This window comes from Rhyacophila brunnea, unplaced genomic scaffold (genome assembly GCF_057557595.1).
Source record: "Rhyacophila brunnea isolate RB1 unplaced genomic scaffold, BYU_Rbru_1.0 scaffold_3, whole genome shotgun sequence".
Lineage (NCBI taxonomy): Eukaryota > Metazoa > Arthropoda > Insecta > Trichoptera > Rhyacophilidae > Rhyacophila > Rhyacophila brunnea.
In genome coordinates this window covers 53,208,105-53,223,064 of record NW_028232965.1, presented here as the reverse complement: position 1 = coordinate 53,223,064, position 14,960 = coordinate 53,208,105, and the positions used below count along the sequence as shown (strand labels likewise).

Below are 14,960 nucleotides of genomic sequence, written 5' to 3'. Positions count from 1 at the left end.
AAAAAACTATTTCTTTTATCCAACGAATAATTCACAGGATTTAAGAATACACCATTCTAATTATTGAATACACGTCATAACATACATACATGGCAGTCGTGGCATAGTGGTAATGCACAGGGCGCGATACCCAAGAGACGCAGGTTCGATTCCTACCGGGTGTCTTACTTTTTTCGAAAAGATTTTTTCTTTTGAGTGTTTTCAGAATTATGTAGGTATGTTAAATAATATAAACTTTGTATTTAAATTTTTAAAAGACAGATATTAAACAGATATTAAAGAACAGAGAACAGATAACCATTTAAATGGTAAAAATAGTAAATATAATAATAATATATTTAGTAGATCCTCGTGTATTCTTACTTATTTATCTTATTAATTAGTATTATTACATTTATCATAACAATGACTTTAATTAGTATTTATATTGGAGGGCAAAACTATTGAAGAGTTTCGTAGAATTTTATTAGTGTCTTTTTTTGTATTTTAAATAGTTTATCCATATTCGTTAATGTGATTGATAATAAAACCATTTTAACATCTTTCTACAGTGAAATTCTAACAGCAAAATGGTAATCTTGTTGTTTCTCCGGCAGATGTTACTTTTAAAAAAATCTTTCCACTAAACTAACTCCAGCAGCTGCCTCCTATCTATGATTTGAACGCGTGACGTGGCTTCTACTAAAATGTTTCAATTCTATTCAAAGCAATCATGTAAGTATTTTATTTATTTATAAAACCATCACATGATTTCTTTTTCTTTAAATATTTGAATAAACTTTTCACTCTCGTTGTGAAATATTTCGTTTTGCCATTGTATATTTGCTTTATCGCATATTTCTATATAAATAATTCTTCAAGATCAAGCGTGTATGGCTTCAATTTCTTTTCACATTTTAAATCATTTCATATATTATCAACATTTTCAAGTCTCCAGCATGCTGTAAACTCATAATTCAACACAATATACCAATACAGCAGCAGTGACGTCCCTAGATAAAATACCGCCCCTAGGCAACGCCAAAATGCCGCCTCATTTTTTTATAAGTACCAGATATTGCGAACCCGACAAAACCAGTGAGCTGAATTTTTTAATGGAAATATATTTTCGTTATTACTAAGTTTAGTTAGCTGTTTCTATACCTATATTCCAAAAGATTTTCCTCGATTTGCCGCCCTTCGAGTAACTGCCGCACCCTAGCGACGCTTAATCTGCCTACCCCCACGGGACGTCATTGTACAGCAGGTTATGCGATTAAGATATGTGAGGGTGGATCTGTTCAGCTACCAAGATTATAGTGAAATTAAATGGCGAATAGGTAAATAAATACACATCTGAGAATGTTAATGTACGAGACATTGTGTAAAAGAAAGTCGTGAAAATAGACAATAACCGCGCATGCCCGTCGTGATTTAATCCCTTCATTCCCCCATACAAACCTCACATGCCGGCTATCTCCCAAATATCCTACGGAAACAACTCCATCTGCAATTTGTATTATTAGTTCAATGAAAACAAATAAGCACGGCTGACAAAATTTATTGTAGGTACACTATTTTTGTCGTATATCCACAGCCTACCTCCACTCTTCGCCACTGCATCTCGGTGGAAATGACTCGTTCCAATCACGGATGCTTTTAACACTAGATGCGGCGCCATCCTCTGCTACGTTTACCATTGATCTTAATTTGCATGGCAAGTTGGGGATTGCTGTATTTTTGTCGTCTTATAATTTGGCCAAAATACTGTAGTTTTCTGGTTTTAATAGTACGCAGAACTTCTCGGTTCTTTCCCATTTGATTGAGAATGTCAATATTTACCACCCGATCAATCCAAGGAATTTTGATGATTTGTCTATACAGCCGTATCTCGAAAGCCTTAACTCTCCGTGACATTTTCTGGTTGCTATATTAAATATAGATTTTCAAAAAATCGATATGCAAAAAATGGCTACCACAGAGTGGAGGTTTGTATTAACAGATTTTGTTTTTACGAAAAATAATGGATGTCAGCCACTTGCTCAACCTATTGGGTCCATACTCTGACTCATACACAAATTGAAAAACAATATGTGTATCAGACCCAGGATTTGAACATGGGACCCACGACGCTATAGACCAGGGCTAGTCAACCTTTTTATACCTACCGCCCACTTTGTATCTCTGTTAGTAGTAAAATTTTGTAACCGCCCACCGGTTCCACAGTAATGGTGATTTATAAAGTAGGGAAGTAACTTTACTTTGTAAAATGTATAAAGCAGAGTTACAGCAAGACAAGTTAAAGAATATAATAATATTTTTTAAAACTATGTCCGATTCTAATAGGATCATATGGGCCTCCACAGAGTAGAGGTTTGTATTAACAGATTTTGTTTTTTACGAGATATGGATGTCAGCCACTTGCTCAACCTATTAGGTCCATACCCTGACACACAAATTGAAAAACAATATGTGTACTTGCCAGACCCAGGATTCGAACCTGGGACCCACGGCGTGATAGTCCAACGCTTAAGCCACGCGGCCACCGTGGGTGTCAATAATAATTACTTACCAAATACTTTATGTCAGACTTTCGCTAAGTTTGGCAGAATAAATCTTTATAAAACAACTCACTGTAGTTAAATCTATCTTTTTATATATACTTTGCATACACAGAAGCATGAAGTCTGATAAAATTACATTTAATTTAAAGTGTCACCGGGAATTTTATGAAAACATAATGAAAATGTTTTTAAAACCCCTACCACCCACCATGAAAGCTGGAAGGCATACTAGTGGTCGGTAGGGACTAGGTTGACTACCCCTGTTACAGACCGACGCTTAAGGCTATACTTCAGGTGAGGCATGGTCTAAAAAGATCGTGGCTAGGCGATGCGCGGATTATAATATAATCTATCATAAAAATTCAACATGCGTCCATTTAATGTTATGTTTATTGTTATATTACTAATAATAATAGTATATTCATTGACATGTTTTCTTTTTTAAGTATATACATACGTAAAGTTTTTTAGTCATTTTTACACGATTTAAGAATACTTTCATCCGACGCCATGACAAAACAAATCGACGTGCAGACACCTCTTCTGTCGGTCTCCGATTGGCGACTAGTGATAAAATTCGTCGCACCTCCTGTTGAAAACTATTTGCTGTTTCACTGAATGTGGGTGTATCCGCCCTATATTTCGGAAGCCAAATATTATTAAAATGACTGATTAATACATAATATAATTACATATATGATTGTATTATTATTATTTATTACTATGAAATAGCTTCAGCATGATTCACGCTAGATGTCTCAAATCATTTAGGCAATACACACACGTCAACAATACGGAACAATGTTGGCCATCAAAAAAGTATAGCGGTGCAAACAGTCTCTCCGTCACGGTACGTTGTCCGCGATCAAAGAAATCCTCTCGCATTGAAGACGACTCAGAGACTCGGTCTTATTATTTTTTCGTCTCCATTGTGTTCGCATGTATCCATCCGTCCATTCAATACTAGACTACACCCATACGAAACCAGGGGTATTTGACAAATTTGCATAGTGGGTCATATAATTAATTAGACATGTCAAATTATTCGACTTTTTAAATAACCGGATATTCGGATAGTGATAAGCAAAAAGGACCCAACTAACGTTTTTAGGTATTTTGAGTTATGAATGGGAACTTGTTCGAAAAATCCAAATTTCAATTTGCAAAAGAGATCCAAGTTAAATTGTTCTAAATATGTTCTAAACCTCAAATTTTCTGTTATAAAAAAGAACCAACTAACATAGTCAGTATCAAAGTGTTAGAAGAGGCAAGAGGTCAAGGTTTCTTTGATGGTATGGAGTACTATATCTTTACCTTAAGTTATTTTGCTTATGTTATTAAAGATATACAAATACTTACTTATTTGCAATTTGATATTTTATGACAAATAAATAGTTTACGACTTTGCAAGTAATATGGAATTATTGATTAATATTATAAGATATATTACTGGATTTTATATTCTTTTACTAGTAATATATAATAGATATATTTATTTAATAATTATTATGTAATAATAATAACAGTATTTAATAATTTTCATGTTCACAACATTTACATAAAGTATATGAAAACATGTACAGACTTTGAAGCTCAATATCTCCATTTAACCATTTTTAGTTGGTTCCTTTATATTTATCTCAATTCTTAATTTCAGATATTTTCGAAAAAATTACCAATAATTTTTATTTTTATACAAAAACTATTATACCAGAATAAAAATAGAAACTATTATTACCAGTAATAGTGTAAATACTTACGTCAAATATTATTTTAATGCTCTATTTATATGTAGGCACTATTAAATAAATATTGAAATATTAAACTCAATCGTATACTTAGGGGTCGTCCATATATGACGGCATGCCCTGAAGAGGGGACGAGGTCTGACAATATAATGTGATGATTTGTGACGATGAGATTGTATAAAAGTTGACTTCACAAAACCAATAAAATATTAAACTCATTTTCTTCTGAAAATCAAATATACCTACTGTGAGAAAATTTCATTTTCATATTATACTGTTCACTTTCAACGAATTTGTTTTTTTACGAATGGAGCAGAAACTCAAAATTGTGACAGACAGATTGAAACGAAACACTTTGTAACGATGGGAGTGGGACGCCATAATATATTGACGATTCGAAATTTATTTATTTCAATAAGCGAAAATTACAAATTATTAGTTAAAGACGCTAACAAGATGGCATGAACTTTAATATAAAGAAAAATAGTAACAATAAAACAGTGTGTTAAGTTTTCAGATTATGAAAAATAAACGCTTCATACTTATTCATAAAAATCTCTTTTTTTTGTTTGTCTCATTTTTATGGTTAAAAACATTAAATTTTGTTGATATTTTCTTGATTTTAATTATCATTAGTTGTTGGCCATTTTCTCAGCCTGTTAGATCCTCTGTAATTTATACTACATATACCTAAACAACGCGTGAATTTACCAGACACGAGATTCAAACTAGTGTTCTATGGCTTCAGCGGCGGACATTCCGCCAATCGCCCGCCACGGATTCTATTAAGTATTAATACAAAACAATATGATATAACATACTCGTTCTGTATTCATCCAAACGATAATGAAACTAAATTCCTCCAGAATAAACGTTATATTATAATATAATAAAATGCAAATGAATTAATTAAAAACATATTTTTTGATACGGACCGTAATTTGATAAACCCTGCTGCACAGGCCTACCTATACGAGTGAATTTGAAAAGAATCAAAAAATGTACTCAGCAAAGACTCATAGGTACAATGAAATAGTAGACAAATATTATCTACATAGGTACAATACGTTAACCATAAGACATATAAAAGAAGTTACCTGGAATCATGCTGTATGTTTATATCGAAGGATTTTGAAGAAATTGGCACAAAAAGTCTTTAAAATTCTTCCAAGAAGATTATCAATTACGTATTGTTTGTGTTCATTGATATTTTTCTACATATTATCACTATTTCTTTTCTATTCCACATACCTACGTTGTATCTCTCAACAAAATCGCCCTTTTCGCCTATATATCTGTATTCCGCAGATTTTTTTAATCATCATCATCATCAGCCTGAATCTATCCACTGCTGGATGAAGGCCTCTTCAAACTGCTTCCACTTCTCTCGGTCCTGTGCATTGCGTTGCCACGTACTTCCGCAGAACTTTATCATTTCATCGATCCAGCGGCCTCTAGGTCTACCTTGCGGACGTTTTGTACTTCTTGGATACCACTGGATGACTAGAATTGTCCTACGATTGTCTCTTCTTCGAGGTATGTGTCCAGCCCATCTCCATTTAAGGCTTTTAATAAACTCTATTACATCGCAAACCCTTGTCTGCTTCCTTATCCACTCATTCCTCTTTTTGTCCTTTCGCGTTATGCCCAGCATGCACCTCTCCATACCACGTTGTGCTACTCTAAGTTTCTGGATTTCTTTATTTTTTTAATACCGTGAAAAAACAGCGAATTTTCGAAAACTTGTTAAATATAGGTTTCATGGAAATCTTGTGGTGAGTATTCTTATTTTTTTATTTAATACAATACCTAAAGGTATACCTACGCTCACGATGGCTCAGAGGTAACATATCGGTTTATAATGTCGTGGGTCATATGAACCTAAAGGTTAATCGAGTGGCTAACAGAAGGGCGGCAAATCGACGAGAATCAATAGAAATAGGTACCTAAACTTAGTAATAATAGAAATATCTTTCTGTTAATCAGCTGGGTTAGTTTAGGTTAGGTTAGGTTGGGTTAGGTTAGGTTGGGTTAGGTTAGGTTAGGTTTGGTTAGGTTAGGTTTGGTTAGGTTAACCTAACAAATAATCCAGTTTATCGCCTATTTTCAAAATGCGTTTTCCGCTGTATCCGCTTTAACCGAACAGTACCATTTATTTTACGCATTTTTTTGGCATCAAAATTAAAATATATTATATACTTACATTAAAAAAAAACCTTCCCTAATATTAAATACTAATAAATGTTAGATTAATATTGAAACTATTATTGAAGGTCGATCAGGTGTTACAAATTTCCTTTATTTAATAAATATCAAAGCTTTCAGAAACACTTCAAAACGAGCTTTTAAAAATAAGCAACGTCTTAAAATCTCTAAGGAAGTTAAAATGGTTAGCACTTAGAATAGAAGGATGCGCATTATTATTATTTGTGCCGTAAAGACAAAGTATTTGTCGTAAAACACCTCATGGCTGAAATGAAATGGCAGTTTACAACCACTCAAAAGTGTTTTGAAAATTACATAAGTACCTACCCACCTTTCCAAATTAGCCACATCCGTCCCAGGTAGAAAAAGGTGTCGTTTCATGAAGCGGTTCTCAAGGTTTCTCACCACAAAATTTGGGTTTAAAAGTAAAAGAAAATTACCATGTTCGATCGTCCACATAATAATGTTTTGGCCATTGAGTCCTTGCACTGGATAAAATAAAAATACATATTTAAAAACAACATGCATTTTTTAACTATTGTCGATTAGTCGATTCAAGTTAATTGACTATTTTCGGATTACATCTTTATATACATAGAGTAATGTAAAATACTACGGTAATGCAAAAATCCTTGTCTCTGTAGGCGTGGGTGCGAGTTCAAACACAGCATCCGTAGTCTTTGTCAATGTATTTTTGATCCTGATTAATACTTTGGACGCTGAAGACGCACCTGGCGCGTAATGATCAGGCGGCCGATCGATGTAAGTAACGTGCATTTTAAAGATGGTAATTAAAAATCATTATCTAGTCAGCAGCGAAATATCCTGATGTACCATAATACAGCCAAGACCTTAACTTGAGAACCAGATTAAAAATATATTAGTACTGATGGTCATATTTATTAATCGTTGAATTAAATGCATATTTCTCTTTTTGATGTTTTAGATCAGTAATTTTTAATAAATGTTATAATGTTGTATTCTCTCACTATAATATGTCTCTAATAGAACTACTATTACACTACTCTCGCCTTATACGACTAAATTTAACAAATATATAAACAAAAATAGTTAGGAGCAGTTTTCAGATCTTTTTATTTTCATCGTAATGTATAATATAATTTTAATATTGTACCCATAGAACGCGAATTCACATAAATAAATATCATTATTTTTTTGGAATAGCAAAACAAAGAATCCCTATGTATTGAAAACAAGCTTCATTACAGAATGTTAAAAACAGTTGTATAGAATTTACAAGTCGATTGACTCAGTTTGGTCACAAGTGCACCTGTTTGTTATAACAAACTATTATACTATATAGCAGTGCTTCGCAACCTTTTCTCACCCACGGCACACCAAAGGTCTTCCGAGAATTCCATGGCACACCACACGTAAAACGATGTATACACCAAAACATGGAACCCACATCCTGAAGAGGGACCCCAGGCCAGGATTTTTGGCGGGCCCCCTACCTATCGCTAAGGTTAAAGACAGTGTGATACTCTAAAATAGCGTTTTTCAAATGGTGTTCGAGGAAAAAAATATTGGTATTGATTGTATGTTTTTAGCGATTTTTTGTATTTATTAATACATCCACTTGAATTATGGTTAGCTGTTGGGTTGAGAACAATTTTATTATTTGTCGAGTATTGACATAATAATAAATTGTATCTTACAATTGCATGTTTTAAAATATTAATATCAGCGTAGTAAAATAGCGCCGCAGGCGACTTTTTTTACTTTTCGAACAAAATTGTAATTCTCACTCACTTATCTGGTTGACCTGCCACGCCGGCACTCCTGAGCCTAGGCTCCCAGAGAGCCCTGTCAGCTCCCCCTTGTAGAGGCCATGCACCATAATTACATTAGTTTATGTTTTTTTATTTGATAAATAATTAAATATACAAACAACATAACACACGACGAAGAACTAAATGTACAAATTGCCATGTATTTGTATTATCAATAACTAATTAATGTGATAACTTAGCTTTTTTCAATGAACGTAAAAGTTTTATATATTTTGACTTGATATTTGAAAGAGTAACCCGAAGCCGTCGGTCAAGACCCTTCAAGCAAGACTGCTTATTATTTTTAATTATAACTTGAGTAGAACAACTTTGCTCACCTAGATATTTCGTATAAAATGGGAGCTGAACTGCGATAGCCTTGTCGAAAATCCGAAGATATTCTATATTAACCGAAATCCTGAAAATAGCCAATGGAACATCGGCAAAGTTTAGTTTTAGCGTCCCGTCGTTTCTCAATTCAACCAATTCCTCTCGAATTTATAGGGAAAGCGCTTCTAAAGAATTTTCGGCATTATTTGCAAAAGTGTTTCGAATCCAGTCGTATTGATTGTATGAAAGTAATGATGAAATGTCTTTTGCAGCAAAGTTAAATGTTTTTGAAACGGATCCAAAATTAATTGTTTGTTTTCAATGGTGGTCTGGTAGGTCCTTTGGTACATTTGTAGAGATCCTTGTCTTAAAATTATTTGTGTTTTTTTGGGAGCAATGTACCGCGGCACACCTAGCATCGTCTCACGGCACACCAGTGTGCCGCGGCACACCGGTTGCGGAGCACTGCTATATAGTATTAATTCCTGCAGTACATATTGAGCTTCTAAATACAATTTTTGAGTGTCTAAAAGACAATCGAAAGTTTGAGAAGTATTTATTCGAATGAAAAAAATAACACCGCTTTTGAGTAAAACTTTCGAAAGGTCTCATTGTGTTTGAAGTTTTAAAATAAAACAGTTTGTGCGGCACTCATTGTCCATTCAAAAGTTAATCATTATATTCCTGCGTTTACCTGAAGAGGTCTGTAAATTACTTCGAGTATTTTGGAAATACCTGTGAAAGGTGTAATTACACGCGACACCAGCATTGAACATTAATAAGTATTTGAGATATATTTATACACCAAGGATACTTTGAAACGCACTTCCTATAATGTTTGATTATAACCATAATATGTAGTTAGATTCGTCGATCTAAAGGCCGGTTCGTATTAGTCGTATAGTTTAGTCAAATGGAGAGTGATTTAGTGAGTTACCACTAAATGATTTAGTAATTGAAAAGTGTCCGAAGATGTCAAAATGAACAGAGCACAACGTAACAAATCAAAAATAAATAAGTAATTAACTTGACTAAAGTTAACGTATTCAGACTTGTCTCGTGACATATTTAGTATTTAGTGAGAGGTGGTGGGGGTAGCTACTCGACCGAAAAATGATAACAAAATGGATTCACTCGACTAAATGATTTACTAAATTACTTGACTAAATTTATCTGTTCGTACACGTTTAGTTACTAAATTACTCGCCACTCGACTAAATTACAGGACTAATCCGAACCGACCTTATTAGTGTGTAGGCTTCCATTAACTCCTCAAAATCTCGTAATCCTTAGCTTTTTGCTGCTAAGTCTTAGTACCCCGCCAAGTGTACCGTCTATTCAGTGGGTATTAATAATCGGTTATTAATTGTAAACAACAATATGTCGTATTTACAATAATTATTAGAAACCATATTCCTATGTTCACCTTAAAAGCTTATAGCATTTTCTTGTCTGTTTATTTAATGAGCCTTGTGTAGGTATTATGGTATAGTAATAAGTAATAATATAAAACACAAGTAATGACAATTTTATAAGGGATCATCCATATATGACAACATGCCTTAAGGAGGTGGACTGATATAGGCAATGTGATGATTTATGGCGAATGAAATATGGGTTGTAGACAACCTGACGTCGTGAAACCAATAAAATATAAACTCATTTCTTTCTGAAAATAAAATATCTCTCAGAACATTAAATCAGTAGCGAAGGGTGGAGGGAGGCTATTAAGATCTTACATGCACACTAAACTTTGTCAGTCATACGTATTTGTTTCCATTGAACTAATATTGCAAATTGCAGAGAGTGTTGGTTAATTTTAAACATTCTTTTATACCCTACTTAATCCAAGCCATAGTAGATAATAGTAAAAAATATTCGTTTATCTATAAAATATCTAAAAGTATGCCATTAAAACATACATACGATACTTTATAGATAATATGTAGATGAATATTTTTTATTGATAATGGTTTGATTTAGGCAGGGCTTAATGAATTTAAAAAAATTTACTATGACCATCCGTAATAATATGTATTCTTAATTCAACGAGAACAAATAAATATGACTGAAAAGGTGTGCACTATTTTTGTCGGATCGCCCATAGCATACCTAAAATACTCGTATTATGGTTCAGTTAAGACAGGGTTTAACTGAATTTTAAAACTAACCAGCATCATCTGCAATTTGTATTCTTAGTTCAATGAAAACAAATAAGTATGACTGATAAAGTTTTGATGTGCACTATTTATGTCGGATCTTTACAGTCTACCTCCACCCCTCGCCACTGCATTATATTATAATGAATTTGATCATTTTTAATGAACTTTCTACACTAAATAATTGAAATAATTATTCAACTGTCAATTTATTCACATCCATAATCTTCATTCATTTGTTTACTGGTCAAATTTCTCAAGGTTTTCACTGATAGGAAACCATCTAGAAATAGTTAGGTATTCTATAAATATGAATAAACTTTGAATACGTAGTAATATTAAAACTGCATTCATAAAAAAATATAAATATTTATAAGTAGTATTCGAATAATACGTTGAGATATGAAAACTAGTTCAGTAGGCAACATAGTAGTATGTATTAGAAACTCACAAAATAGATAATCGTTACATGATCTTATCTGATCATAAAATCATACAATACAATTGGAAGAACTAATGAATATTATTCTTGCGAATTCAAAAACAATGATGCAAGCAATATAATAATTGAATTTCGAAGTAGGTAATTATTTAAGCGTCAATTACATTGAGCTTCTTTACGAGCTGTTGGCGAATTTATAATCTGCCTGTAAAGTCGCTCAGTGTAATCATCGAACAAGCTAACAAGCAGGTTGTAAACACTCTACCGAGAAAAGTTGAAAGCCGGTCAACTTTACACGCTACACGCCGGCGTGTGGGCCTACTGCGTCTGCGCAGTAGAGCGCAGTAGCAACCTCCCGGTAAAAAATAGAACTACGTTCTATCAAAATAGTCGCTGGCTTGTGGCTTCTCAGCGAATGGAAAGTTTTGTGTGTAATCATCAAATCGCAGTAGCTGAATCGCCCGCTTTTAAATTCGCCAACAAACAGCTCGTAAAGAAGCTAAATGTAATTGACGCTTTAGACCGAGGCGGTGTGTAATTTGGTAACGAAATATGACAATGAGGGGGGGGGTTAAAAACTACCCAAAGTGACATTTAAGCGATGCCCCTAATTATTTCCCATTCAGAATTTTCAGATTTTATTTTGTTTTAATACGTGGGTAGAGTCCGTATTCTTTAATCTGGCGTTCACGTCACGTCGCTCGAGGACGGTAAGCATCGTGTCATCGCGTTCGACTGTTGCAAGTTTTCAATTAGAGGGAACGAGAGGGAATGCAGTGTTAAGATGCTGAAGCAGGGGGAAAACCGCATGCCATCATAAAGAATACGGACTCTAAGCCGTATTTTTTGTTTAAGGCGATTAGGCGTTAGAGCCATCTAGCGGGAAAATGCGAAGCTTGCAATTTGAGACATTTTTTTGATAATTTACAATTTCAACTGTATTAATTAATAAAAATATATCTGAAAACAATAAAAAGAAAAATATTATTTATTTTAAGTCAAAGATAAACTTACAACATGTGTAAAAAAATGTTATAAAATGTGAACTTGTCCAAGGACCCCATCTTAATTATTACATGTTATATTTTATGGTCATATTTATTATTAAAATTTAGTTTATTAAGTTTTCTATGTTTTAACATAGAGATTTTTGACTAATTCATAGTTTTAATATTTTTTATATTCATTTTATTACTTATAAATGTTATTTAGGTATCGTCCCAATATTGAAACTCGAAGAAGTCTCTACTGTCTTTACCGGCTTCACTTCTAACTTCACTAAATAGATTATTCATATGTCTTCTATCTTACTCTAACGCATATTGCAGAGATTATACACGTGCTTTCACACTCTCACTTATGGTTGGAGGTCTTGGTCGAGTTGTTATTTCAGTACGTACGTGTATACAACAATTTCACATATTAAGGATAAATATAAATACAGATGGTTTTATAGAATGTCTTTTTCATATACATTATATCGAGACTATAATACAAAGACAAACAGAAAGCTCTGGAAAGTCAATTATCCTCTTCTATTGGCTGCGAAAGGTTACAGAATCAGGGTTTGTTGTTTGCAGTCGTTTGTTGAAACGCCGACATATTTTATCTGTTGTCGAAAAACCATGTTATCTAAAAGTTAATTATTGAAGGAGACCTTTTTGCATGCTTTAAATTCGCGTTTTAGGAACGATTCTGGTATGTCTTATATTAGGCGGAATAATAATAGATGAGCTATATTGGTGCAATTCATATTTTGTATAATAGTTAATTATTGTCATACATTTTATTTATATAGGTTTGATAAAGTTTATATTTACATTTCAATATAAGTTTTAACTTCCTTTAAATTTTTCTAGAAGAAGTTTCGTAACAGAATTTTGTTTTACGACTTTGATATTAACCATGGTTATATTGATTAATCAAATTAATAACAAAATGTAATTTTTAATTCGCACAATGTCTACCGAAAATTTATGGTTAAATTTATACTATTAGAATGATTTTTGAAGTTAAACTTCTTTAGACACGTTTGGAAAATCAGATCAGAGTGTATTTTTGGCATGTGACATGTACACATAATTTATTTTTTTACACAAAAATAAACGCACTCGATTGGATTCGAACCACCGATTGTTCAGTTATCAGCCAAACGCACTTCCATTACGCCACAGTATGATACTCCAATCGTGACGATTATACAGTATAATATTATAGTTTAGAATTGTTTCATTGCCTAGGCAGCGAATTTATTATTGTAGGCCATTTGCAATTCCTTACGTAAACAAACTGTTAAGCTTCATAGTCGCAGTTGTTACTTTTAAAATAAAAACAACGATAAATAATTAAGTAAGGATATAATTTAGTAATATAAATTAAAGTGTATAGAAATAAACCAACGGCGTTCCAATAAGCGGTCTTTTTTCTTGAGTGTGTAATTTAATAAGATAATTAAGAGCTATTCGAAGAATCTAGTTTATCACAAGTTTTGTTTTTGTTTTGTTACGCCAAAGAAGTATAACTTCTAACGCGCGTACATAAGTACACACTCCGATTTTTTATATTACATTTTGTAACAATTAAACATAAATCAATTCCCATCTTTGTTCCAATGCGCAGCATATAGGGCACCGCAAAGTGGAGGTTTTATTTAGGAACTTGTTCTAAGTACTAATATGGTTGTCACCTAATTGCCCAACCCATCGAGTTTTTCTTATGAATCCTGATGCAGGATTCGTGCTGCCAACGATTCCATCGTAGGACAAAACATATATAATTAATTGCACCGTTGAATAGAATTGTGTGTAAATAGTATGACAAAGAAAGATATAATAATAATCAATTATACAGTATAAGCAACCCCCCCCCCCCCCCCTTGATCGCGGAAGATATGTTTTGGACACGGTCACGATGTGCGAAATTTCGCGACCAACGGAGGATTTGAAAACGAAATCTTTTAATATGTGACACTTAAAAAACACTCGAAAATGAATAAAATTAACGTTATATATTATAAAATAGAAGTAATATATATATATAACTTTTCAATAAACTGGAAAAAATTGAATGTTACCTTGTCTGCACTTATTATGTAAAAAATGTGGATAACACTATCGAATAATCTGATCGTGCGTGATTCCACTCATTATGACGATTTCCAGCGCGTGGCACATGTCAAAATAAGCGCAGAACAAAAAAAATATTATTAAAAATCGATTATGATATAACGATTTCTCACTCGCCGGGGTCACGATGAACGAGAGTTACATATACTCAAAGTCTATAACATTATGATAATGTTTAAATACATAAAAAAAAATCATAACATCCATTCGAGAAATTTCGTTTATTTATATGGAAACAATGAATGTTCCACTTTTGAAAAATTTACATTTTTATCCCGAAAACATCATGTATTTTCGGTGGCATAAAATTTCTTATCATTATCGAAAACAAACAATCAAATAATGTATACATGCCTACTAGGGAATCCAATCCCGAGCCATAATTCTGATCCCGGGATTTCGGGATTAGAATTTGACAATCCCATTTGCATGCATTTGTTCACAAATGCATTTGTTCCATTGTTAATATATTTTTTTTATATTTACAAATAACATTGATAAAATCGGTCAAAAATAAATCTAGTATAATTTATACTATGTAAGACATTTATTGTTAATATTGTATACGTTCAATCTTGGAAATACACAAGTTTAACGGAGTAAATAATAATGTGA

The 14,960-nt window shown here is 32.9% G+C and overlaps 1 protein-coding gene across 1 annotated transcript in view; it reads left to right on the top strand.

The window, feature by feature from the left end:
- LOC147068556 (MOXD1 homolog 1-like) overlaps positions 1 to 14,960 on the top strand; it is a 206,124-nt gene that overhangs the window by 16,859 nt on the left and 174,305 nt on the right. The window lies entirely within an intron of this gene.